Source organism: Corvus kubaryi, unplaced genomic scaffold (genome assembly GCF_017639235.1).
Source record: "Corvus kubaryi isolate FWS band 111438036 unplaced genomic scaffold, C.kubaryi_AGA036_p1.0 37398, whole genome shotgun sequence".
Classification (NCBI taxonomy): domain Eukaryota; kingdom Metazoa; phylum Chordata; class Aves; order Passeriformes; family Corvidae; genus Corvus; species Corvus kubaryi.
The window spans coordinates 56,042,346-56,058,246 of record NW_024581137.1 but is presented as its reverse complement, the minus strand read 5'-3'; positions in this window follow the sequence as shown (position 1 = coordinate 56,058,246).

The window sequence follows — 15,901 nt, the reverse complement described above, 5'->3', positions numbered from 1 at the left end:
TTCCCAGCTCAGTGGGAAGCCTGGCAGCAGCCCAAGATTCAATAAAATCCCTCCAGGTCCTTGCTGGAGTGACAAGCTCATGATGCAGGCTTTAGCCAGCAGTGAAAGGGATAATAATGTGTAGGCTGATAAAATCAGAGCTCTGCAAGGATTAAATCGGCCCCACAGCTTCATTCCCACACCCCGTAGGAGAGGGGGATTCATTGTTGAGGAAGTGATGCTGTCTGTTCCCTGACATCACCCACTCTGGCAATCTGGATTTAATGCCAAGCAATTTCCAAGTTTGTTTCCATCATGGGGCAGCTGGGAGACATCAGGACGTGGCTTTTCCCTAACAGGTGTTTTTCCTCTGCAGGTTGATTGTGCAGAAGAATGGAAATGGCTCACTGGACACACTGCAGGCACACGGCCCAAGGAGCCCAGAGCCCTGACATCCTCTCAGAGGGGTTCTTAAACCACTTTTCCCTCCAATGGGCAGGTGAGTGGAGTGGCCATGGAACAAAACTTCAGTTAGAGAGGAAAATAACCACTGCCTGGGATTCCCAGGGATGAGGTGTTTTATTGCCTCAGGCTCTGGGAGGATTTCTGGGAGCCGGAGTTAATTACAGCTCACAGCCATTAATTACAGCTCACAGCCATTCGGCCACGCTGGCTTAGGCAGAGGGCTGGATTCCCTGGGCTGTTTTGTGACATCTGATTTCCTTTTTCATCTGGGCCCTGGAGTGACAACCACTAAACCCAGCTGCCTGTCAGGGTTAGAGCACACATATTCCTTATAAACAGCTGTGTTAAGTTTTTTAGATTTCCAGAACCCCTGTTCTATTCTTGATACCATCAGCGAGGCACAAAACCTATCAGATTTTCTTTCTGCACATTTCTTTTCTGCTGTTATCACAACTTCTGTGGAAACTTTCTAGTCCCAGGTACTCAGAAATACATCATTATTAAGTTTCTAATGTCTTGTACTCATTTAAGAGCAGCAACTGCAATCAGATGATTTGCAACATCTTTCTCTGATCAGTAAAATTAGGCTGCAAGCTTGATAAGGAATAAGAAATGTCTTATATCCTCTCCCCCCTTGTCTTTCTTTTCCAAAATGCTGAATTATTGCCAATCAGATTTTTTTTTTTTTTGATTATGCAACATCTACTTGCTAATCACAGGGATTAATTTGGGGTTTTAGTTCGTTAATTGGCCCGTCATTGCCTGAGAAATAGGAATCCCAGGATATGATTGGTAGGAACCCACAAGGATCATCACAGTCTGATTCCAACCAATATTTCCAAAGGTTCTTAAGGAATGGATTTTTGCATCACCATCTGTCACATTTGTAGACATTAATTTGGCTTTATAGGGAAACATCTCCTCAGTGAGGAACTTTTTTGAGGCAAATTTAGGTGCACGAAATAAGTGATGGAGAAGAGGCCACATGGAGCTTTCATCATTTCTTTAAATACGTAAAATACAACTATTAAATAAAAAACCCATAGAAAAACCTTCAATTAAACAGACATTCAGCTCTCAATGAAGCCTGGCTGACTCAGTGTTGCTACATAAACATTGGTTTAAGCAGTAACTGATGTAGGAAAGAATCAATTAACAGGCTAAATGGTCATGTCAATTTGCAAAGAGAATTAGGAATTAAATGGAGAAAGACCAATTCATGGTTACTCAAGGCTCTAAATTTCCTACAGAGCAAATATCAGCCAAACAAATACCAGCAGTGGTAACTCGGGGGGTTCTATTGCTCATTCATTATTTCTGTACTATAAAACAGTAAACATCAGCTGCCTGACAGCCCAGAGTCTGAGAAACTTCCAGCACTGAAGCAAAATAAAACTCTTGAATGGAACAACTATGGAACTCTTTTCCCTACGGGTTCCAAAAATACACCAGGCTAATGCATAGATAAATACTCAGAATATCTCTACTGGAGCTTTATAAAAGCAATTACTGTGTAAGACAACCAGGGTCCCCCATGCCCTTCCCAGACATCTCTTTTGGTAAAGGCAGAATGATACAAAACTATTTTCACACCAAAGAAATAGAGTTTTCAAGATGCAGGCTGAATTTTCTTCTCAAAAGCTCACCCTAGAGAATTGCTTCCAGCCTAATAATCATAGCTTTCACTTGGGAAGCAAAACTGAAGTCAAATTCTGAGTGAAAAGGGCTGAAATTGTGTTCCCTGAAATCCAAGGGGGTTGAATCATCATGTCCATGAACATGGATACAGCAGCATCATCCTTGCCTACATTTTTTCATAGACATGCAGAATTAAAAGGTAAAAGCTTTTGACTAAATGCAAATAAAGTTAATTTTTGACCCTGTGCTCCCTTCATGGGAGACCGAATCAGCACCATCAGTGAAGTCTCTGGCACAATTAACTTGAACAGGACATCCAGAATGCCACCATGAATCACCCTGGAAGTGCTCATTTTTTTCCCTGAGTTTCCCAGGGGGAACAGCTGAGCTACCAACTGCAGATCCCTAAAGCCAAATGAGAGGAATCTCACCAGCAACATTTAAATCAAATTTACTTCATCAAAGAGCTTTCCTCACTAGATCTACAAATGATGAGCATTTATAGAGCACGTTACAGTCTCCAACTATCACGTCCTAAAATGCACAGACCTTGAAGACTAAGGTTGCCAGCAGGAATCAAGGAGTTCGTGAACTTTTACTGGGATTTACTGAGAAAAATCTGTCCCAAGGAGAAGGGAGAACCTTAATTCTAACTCCACCTAGAGTGAACTTGGAGAAAAACAGAGCTTTCCTCACCCACACCTGGAATTATCTTGCACTGATGGATCCTAGGAAGCAAACAGGGTTACCATGAGCCAATTGCCAACACAGATTTATAAACTACCTGTGCCAGAGAGGTGGGCTATAAATTACCCAGTTTTACTTGAAATGGTCCTTTTTGGCCCATTCAAGTCATGTGCAATTTCCTATCTTATATCAGTGACTATGTTATTTGAATCGTGCATTTATGATCTGCAAACATTGTCAGATAAATTGGTAAAATGAAATGACTTCCCTGCGGGGTCCAGTTTTCTGTGGATGCAGGTTTGTGGAAAATATTGGACAACCCAGATCTGTTTATCTCCTCTGTAATAAATATGTCTGTGGGGAAAAAAAAATCCTTTTTACTTTGTTTCTCCTCATTCTTTCTTTGCCGTGTCTTGTCTTCCAGAGCTCCAACAGAAGCCTGTGCATGAGCATCAGGAGAGAGGATGTGCATCACTGATTTTGGGATTTAGTGGATAATCCAGCCCAAACATCCTCCCTTTATGGGTGTCCCCAGAGATCAGAAGTGTGTGTGCTTATATGATTAAAGACACTTCTTCTTCTGCCTTAATTAAACTTTGCCAGCTTTTTATCCCAATCCACGGCAGGATGGGACCTTTATAAAGTTTGCAGGATAATTTTTTTGTGCAGAAGGTGTCCTTGGTAAGGTGACAGAGGAGCTGAAGTGGTCTTTGTGTTAAGAGCCTTTCCTGATGAAGAAGGTTTAAAACCAGAAGGAAAACAGCAAATCAGGCCCACCAAGGCTGGTAATATGGCAAATGTCACAGGAAAAATTGCTGTAAGCCAAGAAAAAGTCATATGAAATATCTCAAGAGTCCTGGACTGTTACTTTTAGGATAGAAGTTTCTTTATTCACAGAAAGAGGACCAACAAATGTTGCTTTTTAGAAGCATCTGGCTTTTTGTTTGATTGACAGAATTTAAGATGAGTGTGATATTCAGCTTTCTCACAGATTTATCATGCTTTATCACTCCGAATATTAACTGCAAGTAGGAGCACTTCATTTTGTGCTTTTTTTTGGACCAAGGAGGGAAAATTCTTTATGTAAAAATCACTGATTTTTTTATATCAGGAACCACTCTAACATTTCCAAACCAATATCAAAGCAGAGCTGTTCTCCTTTAACACCTTTAATGTTTTGAGTAGGTTTAAATGCTGTCATGGAGTCACAAAGCAGGTGTAAAAGCAAAGAGGAGGTACCTGGTGGAGATGAGAAATTGTACAATTGGAAGCATCATGAGAAGTTGCAGAGCTCTCACAGCAGTGGTTAGAAAAGATGTTAAGAAATTGGATTTTGGATTTAATATTTCTGCACATAACAAGAATTTCAAAGGGAGCAACGTAAGGAAATTTTAGTTCTCAGTGAACTGAAAAGGGCACAGGAAAAGTGCAATTGCATGGAGAGATGATGAATAACTGCAGTGTTGTATCCAACAACAGCACATTTTGCAAGAATTTTTATTTGCTTTCCTGAGGATTTGTTGAAGAATTGTCTTCACTCTGGTGGCCTGGGGCCGAGTTCTGCGTATGTTTTATAACAATTAGAGCTGCAGAAGGAATAAAATATCTTAGACTGTTTCTAAACTTAATGCAGAGCCTCAGAGATTCCCTTTAACAAAGGTGGGTGGGCTTACTTCTTCCAAATCCAAATTAATTGATTCTTCGAACGGAGCAGCTTTTGAAGAAATACCTTTCTAAAACACAACAGTTTCAATTCCAAGCAATAGGCAGCACCAGGAACAGTCACAATTCCCAAAGTTCCCTGTACTTCCCAAATGGTGCTGAGAATCAAACTTTCTGGGTGTAATTGTGTCACACAAACAACTACAGACCCTTGGTGGGAAGTGTGAGACTTCTCTGCAGCACCTCTGATGGGTCCCTTCCAACTCTTTTCTGAGCTATAGAACTTTTCACATGTTTTTTTCTCTCATCCTACTGTAGAAGTTCAAAACAAGTCAGCAAAGGATGGAAAAAGTGCCCTTTTCTCTCCATTCATTGACTGTGAAGTCAACACAAGCAGCCTTGGTGGAGACACCTGTGACAGTCTGAAGGCAGGAGAGAGAAATCATCAATCCTAAAATTTCTTCTCTTCTCTTGATGTCTCTGGAGTCTGTGTTGAGCTGCTGCATTTCAGACTTTGTGTCTCCATCTGTACTGTACCTAAAATAGGGCAGGGACCAGTCTCTCCACAGGCATTGGGATAAATCCATCCCCTCCCTTCAGGGATTCATCCAAACTGGTTCTTGAAAATCACCAATGGCTTGTGCTAATTGATGAGAACAAATCCAGAAATTGATTCGAATACATGGCCAGAACTATGTTAAAAATGTAATAATTCACCTGCTTGGGTAATCAAATCTGCCCCGGTGCTGAAGAGTTTGCTAGGCTGAAACTGTGACATGTGATTTAAAAACTGACGGGTATTTCTGATCCCAGACTCTCCTTCCCCCCACAAAAACCCCCCAAAAACACAAAGGAAGCCCAATGAAATTAAATTGATTGGATTAAGCCCTGTGCACTTACACAGAATACTCAGAGTATTACACAGAATACATTTAGCTGGAATATTATCGGCTACAGAAATCCAAATGGGAACACACAAAAGTTTGTTAGAAAAAAAATTAAGAAAAATTAAATAAATGAAAAACAAAAGAAGCACAAAACCAAAAGAACTAAGTCTGTTCAGAGTGGGGAAAAAAAAAAAAAGAACATTACAGCTTTCTGAAACTTTATTTAATGCAGCAACCCCAAGAGTTAGAGATGTTAAGAGGCCTCTTTATCCCATTATGTTGCTTAATAAAAAAAGCTACAACGGTTCCAAACTGCAATTAAACACTGGTTTTTCTCCAAAAAGCACAACTTTCTAGAGAAATGTGACTGTTTCATCCATCATTGCAAATGACAACTCCTAGAGACGTGTCAAAAAAAGCAAAAGGAGCCGGGATGAATCCAGGCTCAGCATGTTCTGTAACAACATAACTGACACAACCCCAGAGGAAAAGGATTTGTCAGACACTGTCAGCTCCAGCAGCTGCAGAGGCTCAATTTTCTCAAAATTATAAGGTTCCCCCTAAGCAATTTTTGTAACAGAGTGAAAAAGAGTAATGTGTAGAAAAGTTTCTTATTAGGAATAAAAGACCCGATTAAAGCCCCACCATTAACCCCAAAATGCCGATGATTTGCAGGAGGCATTCAAACTTCATTTGTGATCCATTCTGCAGCTACTGCAAAGACACAGCAAGAAACAGGAATTTGCAGGCTAAAAAACAGTAATTGGGGTGAGATATTAGAGAAAAAGAGTGCTGACCACGATAGGGTCAGCAATAAACAGATCTAAATAGTTAAAAAACCACTGCTCTGGTGAGGCAGGCACCGCTGTAAGCCCTGTTTCTGTTTCATCAAGGACTGAACAGCCACAGCTGCACCTGGGTGAAACAGGCACGGAGGGGAGGGTTTGATGTCCACATTTCAAAACAGAAATCGTAATGAAAGCCTCCTTCTCATCCATGTGTGTCACCTCGTTGCTGCTTTCCACAAAATGACAGTTTAGGAGAACGAGTCAAGGTAGATGCCTTTTTTTTTCTTAATTTGTTGGAAGCAGCCTAATAATTATTTCAGGTGTTCTGCTCATTTTGTTTAATTTTTGTGGAGCAGAAGTTGAAGTTTTCAAGTAATTACAGATATTATTCTGTGGAAATCAGTTAGGACTCGATTCCAAGAGAATATGCAGTGCTTCCTTACGTAGTACTATAAAACCTGAGTGTAGTCAAAAGGATTAAACCCCATTTCCACAATACACTTTTTCAAAAAACCCTAGGATTATAATCTTATTTCCAACAAATGCCATGTGTTTCACTACCTCTATGAATCTGCTTCTTAATTGCCCTGTGGTCCCTAAATAGCTGAGTCAGAGCAACACAGTATGGTTCAACAGTCCTTAAAAGAAATTAATAAATCCGGACTTGATCTCATGGGTTTCAGCCAACTGTAAAAGAGAGATAACATTATGTCCTGATCTCTTAGAGAAGCTGTCAAGAAAAAAGAAAAAAAGACTGAAGTGCTCAGATCTCTCAATAATGAGGTCATGTATGTGTCAGAATTAGATAAGAAGAACTGACAGTGCTGATAAACTACATGAAGACTGTATGGGTATTCCAGCAAGTCCCCATAGATTTATCTCAGCTAGACAAATATTTTCCTAGTGTTACATGCACTTAACAGAAAAATCAATCTAGTAAGATCAAACTGAGTTTGGGTTAATTGAATGAATGCCAGTATCAGTAGCAATATTAAAAAGAAAGACAAAGTAGAATAGGAAAGCACGTGCAGCTTCTGACCTGTAACATTAAAAAGTTAGAACTGTGGGAACCCAGACTACAGAGAACACTCCTCTGCCTGTTCTGAAGGGTTCTGCCCCTCTGGACAACACTGGTTTTGACCTTCATCCATGGGGAAAATTGCCTGGCCTCTGGGAAGAATTAGAATCTACACTGGTGTGAATTAGGTGATAGAATACTATGTAAGATTGTCACAGGGTGAAAAATATAGAGGTTGTGGGTTTATTAATATAGTAAATAGATAAAAGGAAGAAACATCAAAATGGAGGATTGTTGTTGTTCTCCAGACCTTCTTCTTCTTCTTCATCTACTCCATATTCTGCGGTAGAAGTGATCTGGGATGATTGGATAAAGAATTCTACAGTTCCTGCCTGTGTGATTAGATAATTTATTAGACATTGGTAGAAAAGTGAAAATATCTTGCGTTTTAGGTTTTCATTGGGTGATTTACCTTTAAAAGGGCTGTGAAATCTTGATAATTTGGCTTTTCCTGCATTCTCTGCTTCATGCTATGTCTGGGTCACGTCAGTGGCCTGTACTTTCTAGATAAGATTTAATGAACAACTACAGAAGAAAGAGAAGGCTGAAAGTCCCGTTCGTCTCTGACTCCTGGCACAGACTCTAAAAAGCCTCCCCCATCAGGGGAGACTCAATTAAGGCACGGATTGTGTCAAGAACTAAAGGAAAAAAACAAGAAAGTTTTGAAAAAAGCCAGGCCTGAAAGTCTGGGTTTGGGTTGGAAGGGATTTTAAAGACCATCTCATTCCAACCCCCTGCTTCCCCTTCCGCTGTCCCAGGTTGCTCCAAGCCCCGTCCAACCTGGCCTTAGACACTTCCAGGGATGGGACAGCCACAGCTTCTCTGGGCAACATTAGTACTCCTCCCACATCACACCCCTGAAATTAATCATGGCTCTCTCCTTCATGCCCACCAATGGTTTATATTCCACTTGATTTCTGTCAGGATCAAAGCGGCTTTTCATACCTCTCATAGAAGAAAATGCTCAGCAACTTTTTAATGGAGATGAGGATTAGTTTATTTATTTCACTATTTCTTTCCTTCTAAGTCTCCCTTGGGTGACATCCCTCAGTCCCTCAGATATCAACCACGTTCTTTCAAAACTGAAAGCTACTCTCAGTTCTTAATCAAGCCACTGATTTTTTACTTGAGGAATTGCTCTTTGAAATTTGCTGTGCCTCAGACCCAGAGAAACACAGGAGTGTCCAAATCCCTCATCTGTACTCTCCAAATATCTCAGATGATCTGATAAAACCCAGTAACTCTCCATCCAAACCTCTCCTGCCATTATATGGTGTAATGTTCCCCCTGTGAATGCGGCTGGGATGGCGCTATTGGATTTTTTCGAGGCAGGCAGCACAAGTTTCCGAAAGGCCCTTTGATATTTAGAGTTATCAATCAATCCTGTTGTCTTTGATTTGCATCAGTCAGGGCCTGAACTGGCTCCCTGGCTGAGATGCTCAGTTTTTGGCCATCTCCCTCCTGACAGAGGCAGGAAAACTGCACATCTGCAGGGGGGTCCTGGTGTTTTTCAGGAAGCACTAATTAGGGATGGTTGACTGGAGATAAATCACCAGAGGGACTAGAATTGTCTTAGAGACTCAGACAGCTGCTTCAAGGCAGACAGATCCAAAGGCCTGCTAATTGCTCATACCACACATTCTCTCACACAAGTAAGGTTTTTCTTCCTCTTGCTTCACTTTTCAGGCCCAGTTTGCCTGACCATGTTTGAATCCCATCTTTGTGCCTTCACCAACATAAGAAATGGGACAGTTAATAAATATTTCTAATGAAATAATGAAATCGATGAGGCAACGAGGACTTGGATCAAATTCAGAGTCACTGTTCCTGCTGCATAACCCTTACAAACCTTCCTACTTGGATTCAGGGGGAGAAGAGAGACCTCATGCAAAATTCCTCAGCTCATGGAGACTCCAGGGGTCTTCTGGGTCACAGCACATCAGTGTGGGGGCAAAAATGATCCTCAGTGTCCCTGCTCATAAGTTGATGCATAAAATGCTTCCCCGGCTGTAACTGTGCAGATGTCCCAGTCTGTCTTTGATAGTACAAGTTGGATGATTGGAGTGGAGTGGAATGGAATGGAATGGAATGGAAGAGAAGACGGAAGGGAAGGGAAGGGAAGGGAAGGGAAGGGAAGGGAAGGGAAGGGAATAATATCATGATTAAGGCGAAGAGGCAGAAACAATGACTTCTAGTGCAAGCAGAGTTTATTCAGAAAGCTTTTTTTTTTTAAATCAGAGCAAAGCATCCTGATTCCTGAAGACCTTCTCAGTTTCATACTATTCAGACCAATAAACATCCTACCTAAAATAAACCCTCTACATACAAACCTTCTATTGTTCCTCTCTCTAAAACACCACAGCTACGAGATGTTGCCACTATGATTTCTAAGCATGTTTTCCATTTATTCTGTTCATTAATAACGTGATTTTGAAGCTGCTCACCGAATCACAGATACTGATGAAACACAGGGCACAATTCATAGAATCTTTAAGGTTGGAAAAGACTTCCAAGGTCATCAAGTCCAACCTTCAGGTGATACCTCCATGATAAAACATATCATGAAGTGCCACATCTGCTTGTTTTTTGAACACTTGCAAAGAGAGTGATTCCACCCCTTCCTGGGCAGCCTCTTCCAACACTTGATCACTCTTACAATGAAGAAATTCTTTCTAATATCTAATCTAAACCTCTTCTGGTGGAACTGGAAGCCACTTCCCCTTAAAGTGTCAAATCACTTTAATTTCCTTAAGTGAAAACCACAGGAGAAGGACAAAGAAGGAGAAGTTCTGTGTTATAATGAGTGTGCTGAGCTTTCTTCATCTCCTTTCTCTTTTCTTCCATGCAACAGGCAGGGATGAGGAACTCTGCCCTTCCACTTGCTCACAATTTACATCTTGGGATGTTATCACAGAAAAAGTGCTCAGTTTTATCATCAAACTTATAAAATCACGGAATGGTTTGGGTTGGAAGGGACCTTCTAGATCATCTCATTCCAACCCCCCTGCCACAGGCAAGGAACCTCCCACTAGACCAATATTAATATTGAAGATCAGTGATTAGGGGATTTTCTGCCAACATTTGCATTTCGGTGTAGAGAAACAGCCCAGAAAGCTACAAGGATATTTAAAAATAATTTTCAACCTGTGGTCCACCTGTGAAAATCCCAAACTATTCCTAAAGGCTGCAGAAGAAGTCAAGCAGATTGCAGGCTGGCTCAAATTCACTAATTACAATCAATTTGAAAGGACAGCAAATTGGAAGAAAACCCAAAAAAATGCTGAACAGAGACTTGTGAGCCCTTTCCCAAGTAGCTCAGCAGAGGAAACAAAAGTGTAGAAGAAAATTCAGATAAACAGGAAATGGCGGAAATTCAAAGAAAAAAATTCAATAAAACTTAAAGGATTGTTTTAGAGGCAAGCCACAAGGACTTCCAGGCCAAGTGAGACCCTCACGTGGGGCCCAAGAGCAAGGAAGGATATTTAACGTGCCAATTTAATGGGAAATGTGCCTATCATTCCAGGGAATTTAATGCCAGCTCTATATCCCTTATTAATTGTTCTCAGCCACAGAAAAACTTCCTTCAGGCTTGGTTTCTCCACAGAAGCTGACAGTAAAGCACCATTTGATGAAAACAGCACGTTGCTCAGTCTTTTTTCTGTGTGCCCTGTGACCCTGTGGCTGGAACAATTCAGCTGCAGGAGTTTTCATCATCAACATTTTAAATCCTGCAGTTACCTTTTTTTGTTGGGTTTTTTTTTTCCCCAGAAAAATAAGTGTTTTTCTCCAAGAAGACACAAAATAATGGAAAAAAACAAGTTAACAATGTGCTGCAATCTTATCAGGGGCCTGGGCTGAGAAAAATCCTTTAAGAGAGATGTCAAAGTCAAGAACAAGCCCCAGATTGGTTCCTCTAAATTCTACCTGTCTAAGGTCAGAGTCCTCTGTATCCTTAGGGATCTTCCTGAGATTCATGCAGGGTTTTGCTCTCATATCCAGTGTTCATTGTAGCAGATACTCTGGGGGGTGGAAAGGCAAAGAATAACTAAGCAAACACTGAAAAACCTGACTGCAGCAAAGGTCTGCCTGTAAAGGAGTACCTTTGTTCAGGAGGCAAAGGGGAAAATAGAACAATTAATTCATTATTGGGACTGCAACATGCTAATTATCTATGAACCTTATCCAAACCTTGAAGGAAACAAGCACAACCTCTGGCTAAGGCAGAATATAAATGTTTGAGGAGGGCTGCAAGTGGGAGATCCCTGAGTCAGAGATGTAAATGCAACTTGAGGGGGAAAAAAACACTCATGAAGAGCTGGAAATGGAGCAAGTTAATTAAAAAAAAATATTAAAATTTAAGAAAAAGGAAGAAAATAGCAGATCTTAATGCCCCTGGAGAGTAAAGACCATTTCCTTAGGTAAATGAACAAGCTAAGGGATCTAAATGTCAGAGCTGGATGTGGGGGCTGAGATTCAGCAATAAAGTGGTGGATGTTTGCTGAAGGCTGCTCGGTTTGAATCCACTGCGTTAAACTGAGCGTCCACGCTGCAGTGGTGGGATAGAAATCACTGCTGTCCCTCCCTCAGCCCCACTGGGAGACAGGCACCAACTACCAGGCCTAATAATTCCTTAATATCACAGAATTATAGAATGGCTTGAGTTGGAAAGGACTTTAAAGATCATTTTGTTCCACCCCATGCCGCGGGCAGGGTCACCTTCCGCCATTCCAGGCTGCTCCAAGCCCCGTCCAACCCAGCCTTGGACAATTCCAGGGATGAAATGATCATTCTGAAAATTCCCCAGGATCTCGTTTGGGGAAAAAAAGTTGTGGCTAATCCTGGGAAGTTCCTGCATCTCTCAGCGAGAGCCTGCTCTTGGTGCAGGACAGATACAATGCCCTTAACAAAAGTGGGTGTTTTATCCAAAGGAGGTAGAAATGAGAAAAGGCGGGGAGAAAGCCTTATCTGGGTCACAAAGCAAAAGGCAGAGGAGCCCGAATTCTCTGAATGAGAGCAAAACAAAAGGGCAGAGCCATCGTCAGCAGCTCTAATGTTTCTTAACGAGTGGGGATGGCAGAGAAAAATCTGTAGTTGACTTATGCTGGTTTTAAAGCAACAGATGTTTAGGAGAACAACATTGTACTAAACAGAAACAGTGTAGGCTATTTATTGTCAGGGCAATAGCCTGAATCTCTCCTGTGGAGACAGAGAGAGCTGGCACTGCTCAGGCTGGAGAAGAGAAGGATCCAGGGAGAGCTCATTTTGGCCTTCCAGGACATAAAAATGGCTTACAAACAGCAGGAATGACTTTTTACATGGGCCGGTAATGACAGGACAAAGGGGAACGATTTTAAGCTGCCCAGTTTAAGGTGTAGGGCACATCTGTGTTGTTTTAAAAACACAACTGATGTTGCTTTCTGTCTTTCAGTGAGATTTATTCTCCAGGTCTGAAGAAATTCATACCTTGTTTCGTAATGGCAGCAAAGAGCTGCTTGGTGGCCGCTTCACGTGATGGACTCAAGGTCTGTCAACATCTGCCCTGTGTCTGGCTGGAGATAAAGAATTGTCAGCACCTGTGAAAGAAGCATCAAAGCACTGAGAAAGACAAACACACTGCCTGGGGCGGAGGAGGACATCAGCCTCCTTCTCTGTCAGTAAGGGCTGACACATACATTAATTCTGCCTTTCCATTCTACTTCTCAAAATCAAAGTGTATTTAGGATTATTTTGGAAAAAAATTACAAACAATCCCTAATTATGAGCAACCTGGGATAGTGGAAGGTGTCCCTGCCCATGGCAGGGGTGGAACAAGATGAGCTTTAAGGTCCCTTCAACCCATAGAATTCTGTGATTCTATGATACACATTTAAAAAATGTTATATCTCCATAAAAATATCAACTTTCTGAAAACATGAGGGAGATGTGAAAGGAGATAAAAAACCCAACAAATTTTCAAAATTGCTTTCACTTAGGAAAAAGTGGCATTAAAATGATAATGGCTGAACAGAAACATCTCATAGCAAGTTCTACAAAATTAAAAGGAAAGAAAAAATCGAGACTTAAAGCCTGCTTTTAATCAACTGTGCTGGTTTATGGATTCAGCTCATCAGCTTGAGCTCTGTCTCAGCACCATCCTGTGCCAGCCCCCCTCCCTCCCCACAGGACTGCAAACATCCCTGCTATCCCAGGGACCTGCTTGCAGGCAAAACCACTGCTTGTCACAGCATGGGATTCTTGTAATTAGGGCCTGAATTCTGCTCCCCCTGCCATCAGTGGTCACCCTGGATTAAAGCAAAAATCACTTTTTAATGCGAGGAAAGGCTCCTAACACAGGATATTTTCCTACTTCAGCAGTGAGCAGCTAAATGAAGGATATTCAAAGGTTCTGAAGGAAGGTTTAAAGGAGAGAGTCGGCTCACACAGCACTCAGGGCAGCAATGTGCCATCAGAGTTATAACAAACCAAGACGTATTCCCTGATGCAGAACTCTTTTGATGGACCCTTCTCTCCACAGACTGCAGCAGCCTTGTATTCTGAGCGTGTCCTGGGTAAGCTTATTAAATTGTTCCTTTAATTAGCCTGATAAAATGAACTCGCTGCTGGACTGGCTGCTCAGAGTTGAGGGTTTGCTGTTTCATGTTCAGACAGTTCCAAGAAAAATGCTGCTCATGAGGAAATAAAGTTCCCTGATGTTTAAGGCAGATCAAAGAACCTCCAAATATTAGCCAAGATTATTAGGTTAAAGGCTTTGGTGAAGGGTCCCAAAGAGACAACATCCTCATCCACACAAACAGAAAAAATCCCACAAAAAGGAGTCCCCTCCCCTTCCCTTCCCTTCCCTTCCCTTCCCTTCCCTTCCCTTCCCTTCCCTTCCCTTCCCTTCCCTTCCCTTCCCTTCCCTTCCCCTTCCCCTTCCCCTTCCCTTTCCCCTTTTCCTACAGAAACTTTGTTTCTAGGACTCGTTACTTCCTTGTCCAAAGGACCTTACATCCCAGGAAGGTAAATTCCACTTGGATTGGGATTAATGACATCATCTGTCCCAAAGGGATAGCAAAAATAAAGGTTTTTTGGGGGAAATAAAATTAATTAATCAACAAGTGAATAAAGAAATATTTGCACACTGAATAATGATTTTCCCCTTTTCCAAAGGTCTCTTTTATTTATGCTGTGGCCAATCAGCACAAATTAAACATGGAATAGTTGTCCCCAAGCTCAGTTTAGGTGGAACATTGTGGCTTCTGATTTTTCAGACTTGAAGAATGGAGTGGGCTTTGCTTTCTCCTGCTCCCTTTCCTGATGCCATGAAGATTTTTTGCCTTTTCTTTTATACCCCTGTTACACCTTTTTACAACTTCTGTATTCTTAGTGCTTTTTCCCTACATTCTTGGCCTTGTTTGTTCAGCTTGGAGACTCAACATTTTAGAAGCTTTGTAGGTAGGGATCAGTGTGCCCCAGACCCCAAGGTCCTCTCCAGAACACATTCTGTAAACTCAGATAGAACCATCCAGGGGAAGGCCCCCTGGGGAGGGGAGCTCATTCAAGCCTCTAATTGGGGAATTTTTGATAGATATGCTAATTAGTAACACCTATAATGTTATACCACATCTTTTGGGGGTGGGTGCATTGTGGGGTGCATTGGGGTGCATTCCACCTGGACTCGTGCACCTAAGGATCCTTAAAATAAATCCCAAGGTAAAATCCCTTTTTCCCTTCTAAGCGTGTTTGACTCTTGATTTTAAGACCAGGAAAAGGCATCATTCCAGGCTTTGCTTCATTAAAGCTGGAAGTGATCCTGCTGCTGGACAAGGTCAGGTTTTCATGTTGCCATCAGCCACAATGCAGACCACGGACATGTTGCTCACAAATCTGCCCTTTTCAAAGCCAGACCTCCTGGATCTCATTAAGTCAGGCACCTGTTGCAGATGAACTCAGTGGGAAAAAAAATGGCCTGAGCACTACAAAAAGAGGATTCCTACACATTAATCCAAAAATTAAATTGAAATCATGCAAAATAAAGATCAAAAGAAAAACCAGGTTTCCCCCAAGAGCTGTCATATTTGTCTGGCTTTCTGAGTGTGATAGACAGAACAGTACAGTCAGTTAATTCTCTTAACTAATTAGTGACTGAATAGGCAGTAAACATGGCAGAGTTTATCTTCAAGGGAAGGCAAATATGAATAAATGTGTGTATAAAATTGGATAAAGGCACACAGATATTTTATACAGCTTACATTCTAGATAATGATTTACACAAGGTGCATGGCTTGCTAGGGGCATTAAATCTGATCACATGCTTTTGTCATCTGATCAGGAGAAAGAGCATCTGCCTCATTTGCTTTGGAAATGGGAAATCTGCTTTTAAAATTGCTGTAGAATCCCCATTTTGGATGTTTTTGTCACCATGCAGGATGCCTTTAGTACAGTACGTGGCAGCTTTGGTCATCTTATGGTTCCCTTGTTGAAGCTGCTCCATCTCCCATCAAGTTCCCTTAACTACATGACAGGAAATCTAGAAATGATGAGCAGCCACGATCAGCTAAACATATTTTGTTTTGAAATGGGACAGTTCTGGATGGTTCAGTATTTGGCTGGGAGAGCATCTGGAATTTCAGGAGACCGTGTGCCCAGGTGAGGGAGCTGAGGGCGAGCGTTAGGCCACATGAGTTGGGCCTGTAATTTGCTGAAAAGTGAGGAAAAGAGAGAATGGAATATCAGAG